Consider the following 16,007-nt stretch of genomic DNA (forward strand, 5'->3'; position numbering starts at 1 on the left):
GGAATGAGACGATCGCTGCGCTTTATTGTTTACACCGGCTCTGATTGTCTCTGATACAACTGGGTGAGAAAATCATACACATCGCCTGCATTCTGATGAGTTGTTATCGGCCAATTATTTTCCTCCGGCTGTCAACAGAAATGAAGCTGTATTTCTGCAAGCGTGGCTAACAACCCACTGGGAGGCCTGTCTGTCAGATGTGCGGCAGTGGTTCTATGCGTGTGTGCTATTTGAGGCAGTTGTGCAACATAAGTCAAACAAATAGACTACCTTCTTCTGGAGTGGGTTTCTCTATTCCTGTTCACATTCCAGCTGTTATTCCATCACCTTAACTCCCATTTGATGTTTTCCCTCATCATTCTTATTTTTATCTCAACAGTACTATTTTCTAGGGGAAAAAGACAAACAAACTAGAAAATAGCTCTATGTTTTTTTTTTTTAGGTTTTCCCCAAACTCTCTAACCCTAGAGATAGGTAACAGTGAGACAGTGTTACTAGAAGCAATGACTTGACCATCTGGCATCTGCCTCAGGAAGCCCACTTCTCTGAAATACTGCTTCTTGATAGCGGCTGATGAACGTCTGCTTAGGGCTTTGTCATGCTGGTCACACCCTGAGGTGGAGAAAGGCCGGAGAAACACACACAACCCTGCACACAACCCTGTGGACACAACACCGACTAAAGCACCTGCTTTCACCTGTTTACGATGAGCCTCAGGGTTGTTTCTTCGATTAATGGTCTTGCGGCACAGCCCACCGTAGACGGATTAAGGAGTCCTCTGTGAGATGTTCAAAGTTTTGCATTTTGTTTCAGGACTTAGCTTTGTCTTCTAACGTGAAAAAAAATCCAAGAAAAATAGAGGGAAGTTTCTGATTTGCAACATGACTGAATGTGAAATAGTTCCAGAGTATAAATATATTCGCAAGGCGCTGCACAAGCAGAGTGTTTCTGTAGCATGATGCTGCTCTCCTCTCCCCGTGTGTCGTTTCATTTTACTTTGGTCTCCTGCTGCTGGTGTTGTCCTCAGATCTGGCTCTTGCTGGTTTTAAGGTTTGTGTCATGACTTATATTTTTCCCTGTCAGCTTACATGTGCCCTCTCATATACATATGTAAGAAGAACAAAAAAAAAAGGGCATGTATTCCCAAACACGTGCACCATCTATGCAAAGCAGTTATCTGAACCAATTGAGACACAAGCAATGTAAACAGGAACAGGCAACTGACACAGTCACGAGGGAGTAAAGGCATAACAGGCCAAAAACAATTAAGAGCAGGGAGGAGACAGGCCTGCTAGTGAGGGACATTTACATTATTGAAAAAGACTTTGAGGGGGAGCGGCGGAAGCTGCATGCCCAGAAAACACACACAGGCCGCCTGCTTCACTGATGGACAAGCCAAATAATGATTTCTCCTCTGTCCCCCTCCACATCCCCTGAACCCACCCAGTCTCTGTTTGTAAGTCTCCTGCCTCAATTCTTTCTCACTGTCTGTTTTCTCTTCTGTTGTCTAATTATTGTGCCATCCACTGTCATCCAAATCTTAGTGTAATTGTTACAAATGGCATATTCCAGAAGATTCATGCATAATTATGCCGGAGTGCTAAGAGCTGCAGATTGGTTGTGCTGTGGTTCTTTATTTCATGCAAGCAGAAGCAATCAAACAGTATTGTAAATAAGTATTAGCCTCATCAAGTTTAGTTTCGCTGGCCACACCCAGTACTAATCGGAAACAGATCTGTAAAATCAAGCAGTCACCTAAGCAGAACTTGTGTGACAGCATGAAACAAGCTTTAATATCTCAAAGATACAAATCATCTACAAATGAAGACATCATTATCATTGATGGTCTAAAAAGGATTGCAAAGCTGCTTTTAAGGCTCACCACAGTGAGAGCCATTATCCACAGAAGCAATGCTCTATACTTACACTTCAGTGATGTGATATACATGGAGACCAGTTTGCAGCGATGGTAAATTTTATCCAATTAAATTATGATTTACAATGGCATAAATCAAAATGTAGAACTGACCAATATTTAATTTTATTGAGGTTATTATAAGAGCTTACTTTATCTGAGTGTAAAGTCTGGCTAGCACTTTGAAGAGGCATGCAGCAGAAGACATCCAACAACTGACCTCTCAGCATCCCTCTGAAAATTGAAGATTAAGCTTTTGTGACAGCAGATAAGAAATTAAAGGGTTGCTGCTTCATCTTCAGGGTCAACTGGGTAAAGAAAGAACCTCATATTAAGCTACCTGTGAGTCTTGATGGATTGTAATCATTTAAAAAACAAACAAAAAAACAAAAAACACATTTTTACATATTTGGTGAAACTGTCACCCTATTGTGACAATATGGAATGAGACACAAAATAACAGCCTTCTCCCAGTGCAAGCTAGGAACAACCAATCAGAGCCAGGAGGAGGCAGTGAACCTGCTGCTCAACCGGTGGAACCTCCCTCGTCATAAACACTGCATCTTGCCACTGAGCCAAGAAAGGTATTAAGGGGACACCAGCAGTTTCCTGCATCAGTGCAGTTTACGAGATGGGTCCAGCTTCATGCTGTTGAGCCACATCTGTAGTGGTCACAGAGACAACAGTTCCAAGGGTATTGCTGTACCAGTAGCAGTCAGCTTGCCCAACAAAAGAAAGTAAGCAATAAAGTGAGATGCATGCCCGTACAGAAAGGCGGGCAGCATTTGCAGGATGCCTTTGACATGCTGAGGTGACAGCCAAGCTGTGATGGTGAGGGAGTTCATCATGATCCCAAGAAACGTGACCTCCTGAGATGGAACAAGGTTGCTCTTCTGCCAGTTCACATGAAGGTCTATGTGATTGAGTAACGTTTGTGTGTCTGCAGCCGCCTGAGCTTCTGTGGGTGCACAGATCAGCCAATCGTCCAAGTACGGCAGGATCTTAAAACCCTTGGAAGGGGATACAGGGCCAAAGCCATGCACCGAGTGAACACACATGGTGACAGAGAAAGACCGACTGGGAGAACTCTGAACTGAAAACGCTTGCCCTGAAATGTACAGTGGAGAAACTGCCAATGGTGTGGTGCCATTGGTACATGAAAGTATGCGTCCCTCAAGTCGACCAAGGTGAACCAGTCGCCTGGGGAGATTGTCTGACGCACATCCCTGATGCTCAACATGTGGAAAGGGATAGTCTTCAGAAACACATGCAGACCTCTCAGGTCCAAAAGTCCACCTGTCTTTTTTGAGACTAAAAAGTATTTTGAATAAAAGCCCTCTGGATCCCACAGGGGGTCGACAGGCAATATTGCGCCCGGGCCGGCAAGGCATTTATCTTGTGGCTCAGAACCTGAGCTTTTACCTGGTGGTGAATCACCGTCATCCTGACTTGACCAGGAACAGGAAGGAGGTGGCAGAATTGTAGCATGTAACACCACACCATGGGTGGTGTAGACACCACCCATGGATTGGAAACGAGAGTGGTCCAGCAACTGAGCTGACCCCAAATGAGCTGACGAGGTCAGGTCGAGCTGAAACCCCAAAATGGGTTCCCCAGCAGCGAAAAAAGTTGCAAGAAACACTATGACTCCAGTAGCTACAGAAAAAAAAAAACAATACAAACTGGGCACGCTTGCAATACTCAAAGAGGCAAAGTCGTACAGGGCTGCTCTCACCCATGAGGCAGCCACCAATGTAAGTCTTTAGACTGTGCACGGCTGCACAATGTAAACAAAAGTAAGCCCTAAAACGGTTGCAATACAACTAAAAGCTGATATTGGTAAACAAACAAGCAAACAATCTGGTCGGAATCGAGTAACACTGTACCATCAGCAATAAGGAAAAACCGACGGGCAGTGATCATCCGGCGATTAAAAAAGAAAAATAACTTACCAATCGAAGAACAAAGGTTTTATCAAAGTGGAGCTTGCACAGTCTCTGGAGTACGAGATGATTCTTGCAGCTCCGACCAAAGTCTTGAGGCTACCAGTGACAAGCAAAGAAACAAGGGTCTTGCCACCTGTTCAACCTGCATGAGAGAAGATGGAAAGAAACTGAGCTGTCATTGTCAAGTGACTATATAGACTTACTGCTGTCATCCCGGGTCACTCGTGACCATGTTGGTATAAGATACTCGACCTGTGCATGAGCAAAAATGATCCTTCAGTGCTCTGAAGGATCATCTCTGAAGTACCGCCAGAGGATCCCCAGGGATCCCTGTGATGAAATAGAACAGTGTTTCCCAATTCCAGTCCTCCGGGCCCCCCTGCCTGCATGTTTTAGATGTGCCTCTATACTAGAACAGCTGATTCAAATGATTGCATGACATCTTCTGCAGCCACCAAGTACTGCAGGAGCATGTTAATCACCCAAAGATTCAATCCAGGTGTGTGGCAGAAGGGAAACACCTAAAACATGCAGGCAAGAGAGCCCCAAGGACTGGAATTGGGAAACACTGAAATAGAACATGGGGATGTTGTTTCATCCCCCTGCAGGGGGCTTTTATTCATGGGGATGAAATAGAACACTTTTCGCTCTACTTCCGCATGGGGGCGCAGTTGCCGTTACGTAATTTGATTAGCAGTGCTAAAATGCGCCCCCTGGCTTTGGTAGTTTTCGACCAGCAACGATGCGGTGGGGTAGCTTTTCACAGACTGTGTCGCATATACTGCCACAACATAGTGACAGTTTTGACAAATATGTAAAATAAAATAATAACATTTTTATTGTTCTTTATAATAGTGACATACTGCAGCTGGACTGGTTTTGTTGAGGAAACTATGCATGGTGTATCTGTGTTGTTTTGGTTCTCAAATGTCCTGAAGCAGCGAATCCACCATCTGGAAAAGCGTGCTGCCGTAATTAGGCTGATGAGCTCCACCTGTGCAGTTTTGTCGCTGGTAAACGGTAGAGAACTGAGAAGAAGGAAACCAGATGTATAATATATCTAAAGAAATTGGTTACGAAATGGGATATTCGATTTTTGGAGATGATTTCAGTGTTTGGAAAAGAGGTAAAATTTATGAATTTCAATGTGAAGAAAATGCAATAAGATTTTTTTTTTTTTTTTTATAGGCTAAGTGAGAAACGTATGTCGGAGTATTGGAATATGCCAAGGAAAAATGGAAGTAGAGTCATTCTACCAGAATATAGTCATAATATTAGAATTATATAGTCGACATAATACGAGAATCAAGTAATGAAACCATTAGAAACAATTTGTTTAGATTCAAGTTCTGTATCATTGACTTTAAAACAAACATACAGATAATAGTGCTGATATTTTATTGGACATATATATTCTCCATTTAAAATACAAAACATGGGTTTAACAATAATATTTGTATGGGTATCAACACATACTGAAGTAGAAGAGAATTAGATGGCGGGTAAGACACCAATGAAGACATACGTTTTTCTTGCTCAGCAGTCATTGATCCAGCGGCCGCCGTGGTTTTGAGCTAAAAACTGTTTACAGTTGACAGTAAATTTGATAATATCACTTAGTAATTACGTTATGTTAAGATTAATGTCTACACACCAACTGTAAAATCTTTAAAAAATGCCAACATTAAAAAAACAGAAAAACTTAAATAAATTAGCAATGTTAAACCTGATAGCGCTTCTCAATTCCAGTCCTCACGCGCCCCCTGCGCTCCATGTTTTAGATGTACCTCTCTTCCAGAGCAGCTGATTCCAATGATTGCATGACCATCAAGTGCTGCAGAAGCCTGTTAATCACCCACATATTCAATCCAGGTGTGTGGCAGAAGGGAAACACCTAAAACATGCAGGGCAGGGGGGGCGTGATGACCGGAATTGAGAAACACTGATTGGCACAAGTAAAGCCTGGTAGCCTCCCAGAGTTACAGTATAACACACTGGGGGAAAGCATGAAGACGAGTCAAAAGTCTGACAAAAACTTGGTAAATAAACATATACAAATAGCTTAAAAACAATGTCCATTGTTTGTGATTGTGTAATTTATATGTTTTGCTAGTGTCTCTACTCCAGTAGCTTTTACATATGCTCACTCAAAAAATGACTCTCTTCTGCTGAAGAATCTAAATTTAAAGTGAACTAGAAAAGCCTTGCATGTGTGTTCCTCCTTTACTTGTGAACTAAAACCCTGCTGTTATGCTTGTCCTAGAAATGACCACCAGAGGAGAAGCTTCTGCATCTAAAGAGGAGGAACAGAGAAACTGAATCCAGATCAGGTATGATTTTTAGTTTTCAGAAATAACATCCTTAGCTACTGCTTATGTTTTTATTTTACTGAAGCATGTTCTAATTATAGTTGTATAACAGACATAATGTGCATTCTTTCATTTAAGGGTATCCACATTCAAATTGGATGAACAGTTTAGCGTCTGAGCTTAACATGTGCCAAACATTTTTTGAAAGAGACCAGCAATAATTGGACAATTGACATAAAAGCAGTTGTGGTCAATTCCTTTATTTTATCAGTTGAGCAGATAAAAGATCTGGAGCCAATTTGAGGCATGGGGCTTTATAAACAAGCCATCTCAGAGCAGTAAAAACAGTCAACCCATCAGAGAAACTAATGCTACAGTATTAGGAATGGCTAAATCTGTAGTATGTTATATCCTGAGAAAGAAAGACTCACTGATGAACTTAGACAAAAAGACCTGAACATCCACTGAAGGCAACACTGGTGGATGATTACAAAATCATTTTCATGATAAGGAGAAAAAACGTCACTAGAGCACATCAAGTGACTCTTAAACCACACTGATCTAAATGTAAGCAAAGTGAAATGACCTCATTTCATAATACAGATGGACAATCACCTAAAACATACAGCCACAGCAACCTAGACAAATAGACTTGAATGGCCAGTTCAGTTACCTGATTGTAGCCCAATTAAGAATGCCTTTCTATTGTTAAACAAACAGCAACAAAAAGCTGCTGCAGTAAAGGCCTGGCAGAGCATTAAACCGGAGGAAACCCAGCATCTGTTCACGTCTATAAGATCAAGACTTGTGGCTGTGCTTAGCAGCCAAGGGTTTTCCTTATGCAATCTACTTTTTGAATTCACAGAATTAAAGCTGATCATCTGCACTTTGGCTGCATCTGAGCTGTTCCATTTAAAATTTTTGTTAAGTTGATGTAATGGAAGAGTCATGTCCACTCACTGAGTAAAAATATTCTCAGTGTTTTTCTCTATTCTATTGTCAGACCAACTCTGATGGTAGAAAATCAAAACTGGTTCTAATAAGTGAATTTAATAGAAATAGCTTTTAAGTGTACCACCATTGTGTTTTATAAATGATGGTATGTGAAAGTGAGTACCCATTTTTCACTCTCTGGCCCCGTAAGCTAAAAGTATCACAAATTAATAAACCGGAGCTTAGTTTGAATGCAGGGTGGTGATTACCTTTCAGTCAGGAGATTCTGATGGCTGCTTTGGTTTATGGGTCCCTGTTTAACTGCCTGCTGAATTAAAACAATATCCAGAATAGCAGTAGTTCATGGCTAGCAGCAAGTGCAAGGACAGAGACAAGGACAGCAGCTGTTTTAAAAAATATATATTGCATCAGTTTAAGCTATAAAATACAAATGGACAATTTTCTTAACGTTGAGATAGCTGAATATATATATATATATATATATATAGTTGTAGATTTTAAATTGGACTAAAATGATTAATAATAGAGTTAAAAAAAATGATTCTATACTTATTGGTTTGCATATATTCATAAGTGATATATTTCAATTGATTGGACTAAGAAATCACATAGACTTTTAGTACAGAAATGTTGTTGCTATTCTATTGGCAGTCAAATTAAATAATTATGTATCCAATCATGGTTGCAGAAAGTTGAGTGGAAGAAAAAAAGCACAAAACTTTATCCTTAAGAAGATTATGAAGCAAAGTCTACACACTAGTAGGTTGTGGCTCATTTTGAAAAAGTTACTGCATCAATGCAGCATGTTATTGAGATGATTAGCCTGTTGCTATGATGTGTTCAGGAAGTCAAATTTGCTTATAAGAAGAATATTAGATGATGTAAACATCAGACTGGCCCATAACCAACTTGAATTCTGTGCCTCTCCACTCTTCCTTCAGTTGGTAAATGGTCCAGTCAAATCATTTCTTTCACACAATCCATCCATTTTTTTCCCCCATTTACCTAAGTAAGGATATTCTGATATTTTTGATGCTGGAGTGGCTTAACACAAGAAATCAAACGGTTGTGGCTCATGTCCTGGATAAATGTGTATGATGGCTCTTGACGCTGTGCTGTAACTCTTCCCTACTCTCAGGCTAAGCCTCTCAATTCTGCAGTCTTTCTGCAGTGTGCCGTTTTCTGCTAAACTTTACTTCTGCCACTCTGTTCTTCCACTCTTTTCATTTATGTCTTTGGTTTCCACACTGTGAGCAGCCAGCTTGCATAGATTTGACCTTTTTGTACTTTATCTTCCTTATGGTGGGCGTCAGTGACTTGACAACTGCCAAATCAGCATTTTTACCCAAAAATTGTATAAGGCATAACTTGACTAAACTTAGAAAGTTTTCCCTGTTATATTCAAGTATAATATGTTTTGGGGAAGCATACATTTTTGTAAAGCATTGTAATCCACATTGCCATTCGAAACATATTTAAAGAGGTAATTTTCTATGTGCATTTATTCTGTGGGTTAAACTTTTTGAATTAAATACAATCTTTTTGATTTATGTTAATCAAAAATTTATCTGTATAGTTTAGGATATATTGATATACTTTTTCCTATTCATAGTTTTTGATGTGTGAACATGTGCTCTAGTTTTTCTGTTTGCCCCTGATAAATGCACTTGATCTTCTTACAAGCAAATTTGGTTGCATAAGTTTTAAGGCAGTATGCTGCTTTTCTTGTGCATCTGTTTTGCTGTTCTTTCATTTTACTTTTGCATGCAGTTGAAGTTTTTAAGGATAGCCTATACTGTCTGTAATAAGCTCCCAGCCCACATAATTCACATAAAACACAATCCCATGCACATCTCATTCAGACACAATCTCCACTCTCTTGTTTCTGGGGAGTGGCTCACTGAAATATCACCTTGAGTCTTGCCATTTCCCAACCTCATTTACTTTATTACAGCAAATGTCTGCCACAAAGCGAGGGAGGGAAACAAATAAGAAAAGTAGGAAAGTGTGGGGCGGGGTATTTTGCTTCCACACATTCTGAAAATGACGTATTCGTATGTGCAGACCACAGTAATCAGTCTCGAGGGATACCCCTGCACTAACACGGGAAAAAAGAGAGATTAATAGATTATCCTAAGGAGAAGCGTTTGTCTGTTTGGATAAATGCAAAAGGCTGTTAGAAGTAGCTGTAGGCTTTGAGGGAGGGGTAGAATGAGTGGACTGTTACTACCAGCAGCACAAGCCAGAAGGAAATGACAAGCGTCCCACAGAAGTGGATGCATGACCCAAACTTCCTTGCAGTCTCTCCTCTCAAGTCATCCTTCATTCATCCATCGCTCTCTTGCTCATAGAGTCGTGCATCTATATTTTCCCGCTCTACTTGTTCTGTATTTATCCCCTCATGCCACTGATTTTCTTCCTGCAATGCTGTAAATTAGTTTGCATTCTCTTTGGAGTTTTAACTTTTTCCCACCATTTAAAAAAAAAAAAAAAAAATAGTCACCCCAAAACATATTTAGTTGTCTTTCACTTGATGTTATCAAGTGGTCCACTCTCCTTTATAGATTTTCATTTTAAGTCAAATGTCATGGGGGTCAGACAGTATCCCAAGTGCACTTAAGCTTCGGGTACTTAGGATATTATGGGCAAAAATGGAACACTGAACATTGTCCTGAGAGACTCAACTTCATGTTGTCAGAAAATCTATTTAGTAGACATTGTCGTGTAAAGTTGAACCGAAATTGTATGGCAATTATTTTTTGGTAAATGGTTTAAGAGGCTTTTCTCTCTCTCTCCTTTTTTTTTTTTTTTTTTTTAAAGGGAACCATTTTAAACTTTGATAGCTTTGACATCCTGGAATGAAACACTACTTCTTAACTCTGGAAACCAACATGCCAGAGATGAAGGCTCCACTCCTTCCATTTCAGATGGCTGTAATGATTGCTTTTTCACCTCCATTGTTAGGGCAGCTAATACACAAAAAACAGGTGAAGAATGGACAAAATAGGACACAAAGCTGGTATATGGCTTCTTTTCTTAGTCTGCCAACTTTCATCTTCAGAGAAAATACACAATGGAGCTGTTTTGACAAGGATGAAGGTACAAAAACCATTTTTTTTCCCCTCACAATGCCGCCCAGTCATTATAATGTCCTGACTCATCGCTTGGCGTTCTGCCACACACGCTCACATTGGACGTGGCCCTGTGTAAATTATAGCTTGACTGGTAGAAATCAAATGCAAATTGCATACACAAACAGAAGGAAACCGAGTGGATGTTAATGATATGACAGTCAAATGTGTTTTGAAATGTCGTCGGGCAAATACCAATTAAAGGGCGAAATGGAGCAACAATATGGAGAGCTGTTTGTGTACAAATGATGCTGACAGTATACTTTGTACTGACATACGTCTTCCTTGATGTTTTCAATGGCAAATTATGCAAATGCTTCAGGTTACAGCAAAGCATTCTCTTTTTCCATGCACTAAAAAGTTTGTTTCTTTTGCAATATTTTACTGATTGAACTCCAACACAAACTCAGCATGTGATGTATGCAGCTCACACAAACATCAAATTTTACTTTTCATACACCACATCTGTTTTTCTCAAGGTCCCTTTAAAATATATTATATATGCTTACTTGGAAGAAAAGCACATTCAGTCAAACTTTAAATTTTGCTTATATAAGTATACAACACTAGTTATGTTACTATTAAGCCATTGTGGCCTTTCTACTTTGATGCATACAAAATATGCAGTATTGCACACATCTCTTCTCTCTATGTAGTTTTATTAATCTGGTTTGGAAAATGTAATATAGTTCTTTTACATTACTCCAAGTCTGTCTCTGACTGGCTAATCAGTCTCCTTAACATATTCTTCCACAAAAGTGTCCTCTTCCGAGAAGATGAAAAGTGTTTTGACTCAAAGGACCAGCAGCCCACCAAGACTTACCTAACCACGTGATGGTCGCAGCTCATCGTCCTCGTATCAATAAATGTTTTTTTTTCTTTATTTGTGTATGGAATTGTGAAAGATTCCACTTTTCTGCAACACTGAAGCACATGTCCATTGTCACTTGGTAACTTTAACAGCATTTTTTCTTTGTCAAACTTTTTCCAAAGTGAGGAACCAACAAGACATCCAACGATCAGGAGCAGAACCAGCAGCTCCCAGTCTCCCAGTGACCCCCTGGCAGACAAAAACTCACTCTTCCTGCAGTAAAGACACAGGAGGTGATGGAACATCATGCAGAGAGGGCACAGTTGATTCTACTGAATACACCACCCACCAAACCCAAGGTAAGCCACTTGGCAGCTCTAGCTCTGATTGATCTTGCGTTAAAAGCTGATGGATTAAAAGTGGTCCTAAGCCACTGAATTCATCCTAACTTTTATTTCCTCTGCAAAATAAAAGTGGGAGTTGAGGCAGTCACCAATTCTCCTTAAACTCTTGGTTAAACTAAAATCAGTATTGCTATTGTATTTGTGATAATACATTGTTTTACATGTTTTTTTTGTTTGTTTTTTTTCATTGATTAAAGCATTAGTAAAAAGTTTGATTGAATTAGTTTACTGTATGAATGCAGAGATATCCATATATTTAGAATACATTCTGAATACTTGGAATGAATTTGAATATATAAATGGCCATGCTTCCAAATATTGATCAATTAAAATCAGAGCAACAGGATTGTTTCAGAAATTCTATTGTTGACAAACCAGGTGACATAAACTGTGGGTGCCAGTAAAGTTTGTGGCTCTGATATAAAGAAGCCAGCAGTTTGTACATATCTTAGGTTTTCAGGTTGTTGAATCCAAAGTTTGTTGAAGAGTTTGGGGAAGCATGTAGATGTGTCAATGTCACAATCTACTTTGAAATTAAATGGTCATAATACCATGGCAAATCTTTTTGCCGTTAAATCTTAAATGCTCCTGTATATCAATATTTCTAAGCTCACAGTATTTCTGTGCAGTCTTTGCTTATTCTGCCAGTTGGCCTAGATAAGCACAGAAGATGTTGAGGCTTCAGGAGAGCTGAAACTACAGTGCTGTATTAGTGCTGCTTTCACTCACTCAGATGAGGAAACACTGAAAGTGATTAAGCTCCTTGTGGATGCGTGTGCTTGTAGGATATGACCGTGCGTGTGCCTTTTGGGAGCCTGAAGTGGAGCCTTAAATTATACATACGTTCTCATTCCATTACCAGTGGCAACTACTAAAGGCTTCCCAGAATTTCCATTACCAAAATGAAGCAGTACACACTCGCTTGCAATACAACTCTCTCTCTCTCTCTCGCACACACATGTGTAGATAAAACTAAAAGTGCAAATTCTTAAGCAGGACAGTGAGTTTGAGCTTTCACTCTTTCAGTTACATTAAACTGTAGCAATTTGGGGAGGGCATCAGATAACAATAATATTTTTTCCAGCAGAAGTCCATCTGTGACCAAACAGCTGTCAACTCTGATCCACCAGAGTGTTGAAATCTGTATGGGTGAAATGAATTAATAATTTTTTGCCACCCCGTAACATCCACTAGTGAGACACCGTTGGGACTGGTATCTAATCCACCTCTGTTGCGGAACTGCTCAATGCCCTCCAGCGGTGGGCTCGTCTTCCACTGGGCAACAGCAAGTGATGAATAGTTTAGCATAAAAGAGTACAGTCAGAAATTCATGTCAAGCAGAGTGGAAAAGTCTGGGATTTTAGTCGGTGTTCTTTGTGTTGGGAAGGAAAAAGAATAATCAAAAAAGATATTGGGGAGGATAAATTGTTGGAAAAATGTGTTTCAACATATTTTTTTAATCCCATTATCTTTATCTTTTTATCCAACTTTTTGTCAGCTGCTCGTAAAAATTTTGTCCTTTTAACTATCAATCTGTCCATCTTCTGTTTAACTCTTCAAACACCCATCCAATCACTGTTTGTTCATTTGCTTCTATCTCTCCATCAAATTGTTCTTATAGTTTTTTCTCATTCATCTATTTGCCCTTACATTTTTTTAATCCATCTAGATGTTCTTACATAAGTTGTTGTTTTTAATCTTTCCGTCTTTCATGAATTTAATTGTGTTGTTATCCTTTCTCTGTCCATCATCTGTCTTTTTTTAGTTTTTCTTTTTTTTTGTTTTCTCAGATTTCACATATAACTGTGTACCTCTGTAGTAAACCTATTTATATAATTGTGCTTGGAAGGACTGAGAACATTGGAGTTTTGAGTCTGGAAAAATACACAATTCTACCTTTGAAAAATGTGTAGGAATCCTTATTTATGTCTCATTTACATTAGGATGAAGTTGACTGTAAAATATCTACAGTAGCTGCAGTTCAAATTCATTTATAGATTCTGTTATAGAAGCAAATATGACATTTGGGGTGTAAAATGAAGTTGACAGAGAAATAAGAGCTTTGCTTTTGTTTTTTACCACCATATTGCACTTTAGACAGTTTCAGCAATTCATGGGGAAACCTTGCTTCTGATAAGTCCGTCGCACTCAAGCTTAGCTGCTTCTTAAAGTATCTTAGGTAAATAGCAATACCTGGCTGTGTCTGCCTCTCATCAGCTTTCCCGATCAAATCGAACTCTAAGGAGAGGTGTTATCAGGCAGTCGAACGGAGAGGTCCAGTCAGTCGGTGCTACAGTCATTTGAGTCAGGCCGTGAGCTTGAGACAACATCAGACAAGGATTAAATCAACAAACCAGGCTGACCCAGGGTGACCACAGAAGGCTACTTACAACTCTGTGGAGAGAGTATTAAGGATGTTGTGGAGGAATGGAAATGCAGGAGGGCGAGAGTGGGTCAAATGAGTAAACAAATCAACAATATTCAAGGAGACACTATTGAGAAGAAAACTTTCAGAAAGCAGTCATTTTCAATACAACTATGATGATTCATGCAATTGCTGTGTATGAATGTGGATATCTATGTACAGTGTGCGTGTCGATGAATAACAAGCAGCTGCCACAGAGAGTGGGATGATTTTTGGAATTTATTTTTCAAGTTTTCAAAATGTCAATCGCAATTTTTATTTATTTTTTTATTTTTTTATTTTCATTTCTATAGCTAAGAAAATGCAGAAATATTGAAGATTTATGTGCAGAAAATATTTCGATATTCAATGCCACATTGGATTCTTCATTACCAAATATATCAGAGCATCTTGGGTTAAAAAATTAACATTTTACAAGTAAAACAATAAATCTGTTGTCCTGGGGAGACTGAATCTGACTAATATATCGATTAATATAACCTTCACAGTTTATATAAGATGAAGCAGACATGCATTTCCATGAAAAGTATCATACTTCTTCAAATGTTTGTCATTTTGCCACACTGCACTGTAAAAAAGAAAAACCCTCGAAGATTTCAAAAGGGCTCTTTTTTTGTACAGAGGCAAAAGGGCATGTTCACATCTGCATCCCAGCAATGCAGCGTGTTGATCAGAAAATATAAAATACAGGACGATATTCTGAGTAAATCTTGCATTTTATTGACCAACATATGAAATTGCAGCAGGTACATTAACAAATCATCTTTTATTGATGACAAATGATTTTGAAACTCCCAGCAGACACAGCTGCATCACAGATGATCTAAACTGTTTTTTGTTTTTTTTTTTCCCCTGTAAGGTTTTTGGATGCTACAGCAAATTACATCTTGGTTATATTTACATTTACACCAAGATGAAACAAATAAGTTGTTCTTTGAATAAAGGTAGTGTAGTTGTGAGTGGCCTGGTAATAAATCTGCTACAGATTGTAAGCCATCTGTGTGTTTCTTTCTCTATTGAGATTGGAACGGCTGAAAATGTACAAGAACCACTAATTCAATAGTCAATGCAGTTTCTAGAACCAAAATTCAGATGAACAGAAAATGACATATTGAGCTACAAATCTGGGCCCTGGCTGTCAGTCTCTCTTTTGACCATCTAAATCTGCCACAGAGCTTATTCCTCTGTTTGAGCTCTCAGCAAACCAAGAAAAAAGGGGAAAAAACCCTGGCTGCACTCAATCTCATCCATGGGCAAAGCCATCACTCACGCCGTCATATTTGAATTAGATGTCTAGACGTACAGTTTGGCAAAGGACTCCTCTGCTCTGTTGTCCAGGGGATCTGCCCAGCCCTTATCCTCTATCAAAATGATCGAGTCCCAGAATAGATCCAAGGCCAGAAATAAATGTGGTTGTAAATGGGGGATATCCAGAGGGGCTTTCTAGCAGTGGGCCTTTAAAAAAAAAAAAAAAAAAAACATTTTCATTTTAAGGGAAGTAATCCTTAAGGTGAAAGAGAATAGATATGTGCAATGTTGTTTTTGTAGAAGCAGCAATAATAGGACTGTAAAACAATTTCAGAAGAAATTGGATTTGAAAGCACCATTACAATTTTATGCTCTACATATCCTTAACAATTCATACTGCAGTCACTGAATAAATAAAAAAAAAAAAAAAAGAAATGGACATAGACTGAAATAATTTACTGGCAAGGATTATGTATTCTTATGCATTTACTCCAGCAGAAACGTAGAGGGTGGCTAAAATTGATGGAAAAATGTCTGGAGCTACAGTACAGAAACATGTTAACATGTTAGAAGCTTCGCAATACGACAACAAATCCCTACCATTAGTAGAAGAAACATATCCATGTGTTGGAGCGTCTCAGTAAATTTCCTGACTTGATCTTTGGTAAAACTTTGTGCAATATCCACAAATGCTCTCAAATTATTTTGACTACACTTGAGTGTTTTTACAAGATTCTCAAGACTAGTAGAGACATATCCCACAGACTTGCAAATCTAATTGTAGCAAAACATTTTTCTACAAACGTGTCATTCAGAATGGGTATTTGCATAAACCACACAGGCCTCATGATTTCTTTTGAAAAA

General features: G+C 39.0%; 1 long non-coding RNA gene across 2 annotated transcripts in view; it reads left to right on the forward strand.

Annotated features, from left to right (window-relative positions):
• The first annotated feature begins 5,801 nt into the window (after positions 1–5,801).
• The window catches only part of LOC122827174, a 47,022-nt gene continuing 36,816 nt past the window's right edge, over positions 5,802–16,007 (forward strand). For both annotated transcript variants that reach the window (XR_006369979.1, XR_006369980.1), the window contains exons 1-3: positions 5,802–5,900; positions 6,125–6,191; positions 11,249–11,425. This is a non-coding gene — a long non-coding RNA (uncharacterized LOC122827174). The remainder of the gene's footprint in view (positions 5,901–6,124; positions 6,192–11,248; positions 11,426–16,007) is intronic.

This window comes from Gambusia affinis, linkage group LG24 (genome assembly GCF_019740435.1).
Source record: "Gambusia affinis linkage group LG24, SWU_Gaff_1.0, whole genome shotgun sequence".
Lineage (NCBI taxonomy): Eukaryota > Metazoa > Chordata > Actinopteri > Cyprinodontiformes > Poeciliidae > Gambusia > Gambusia affinis.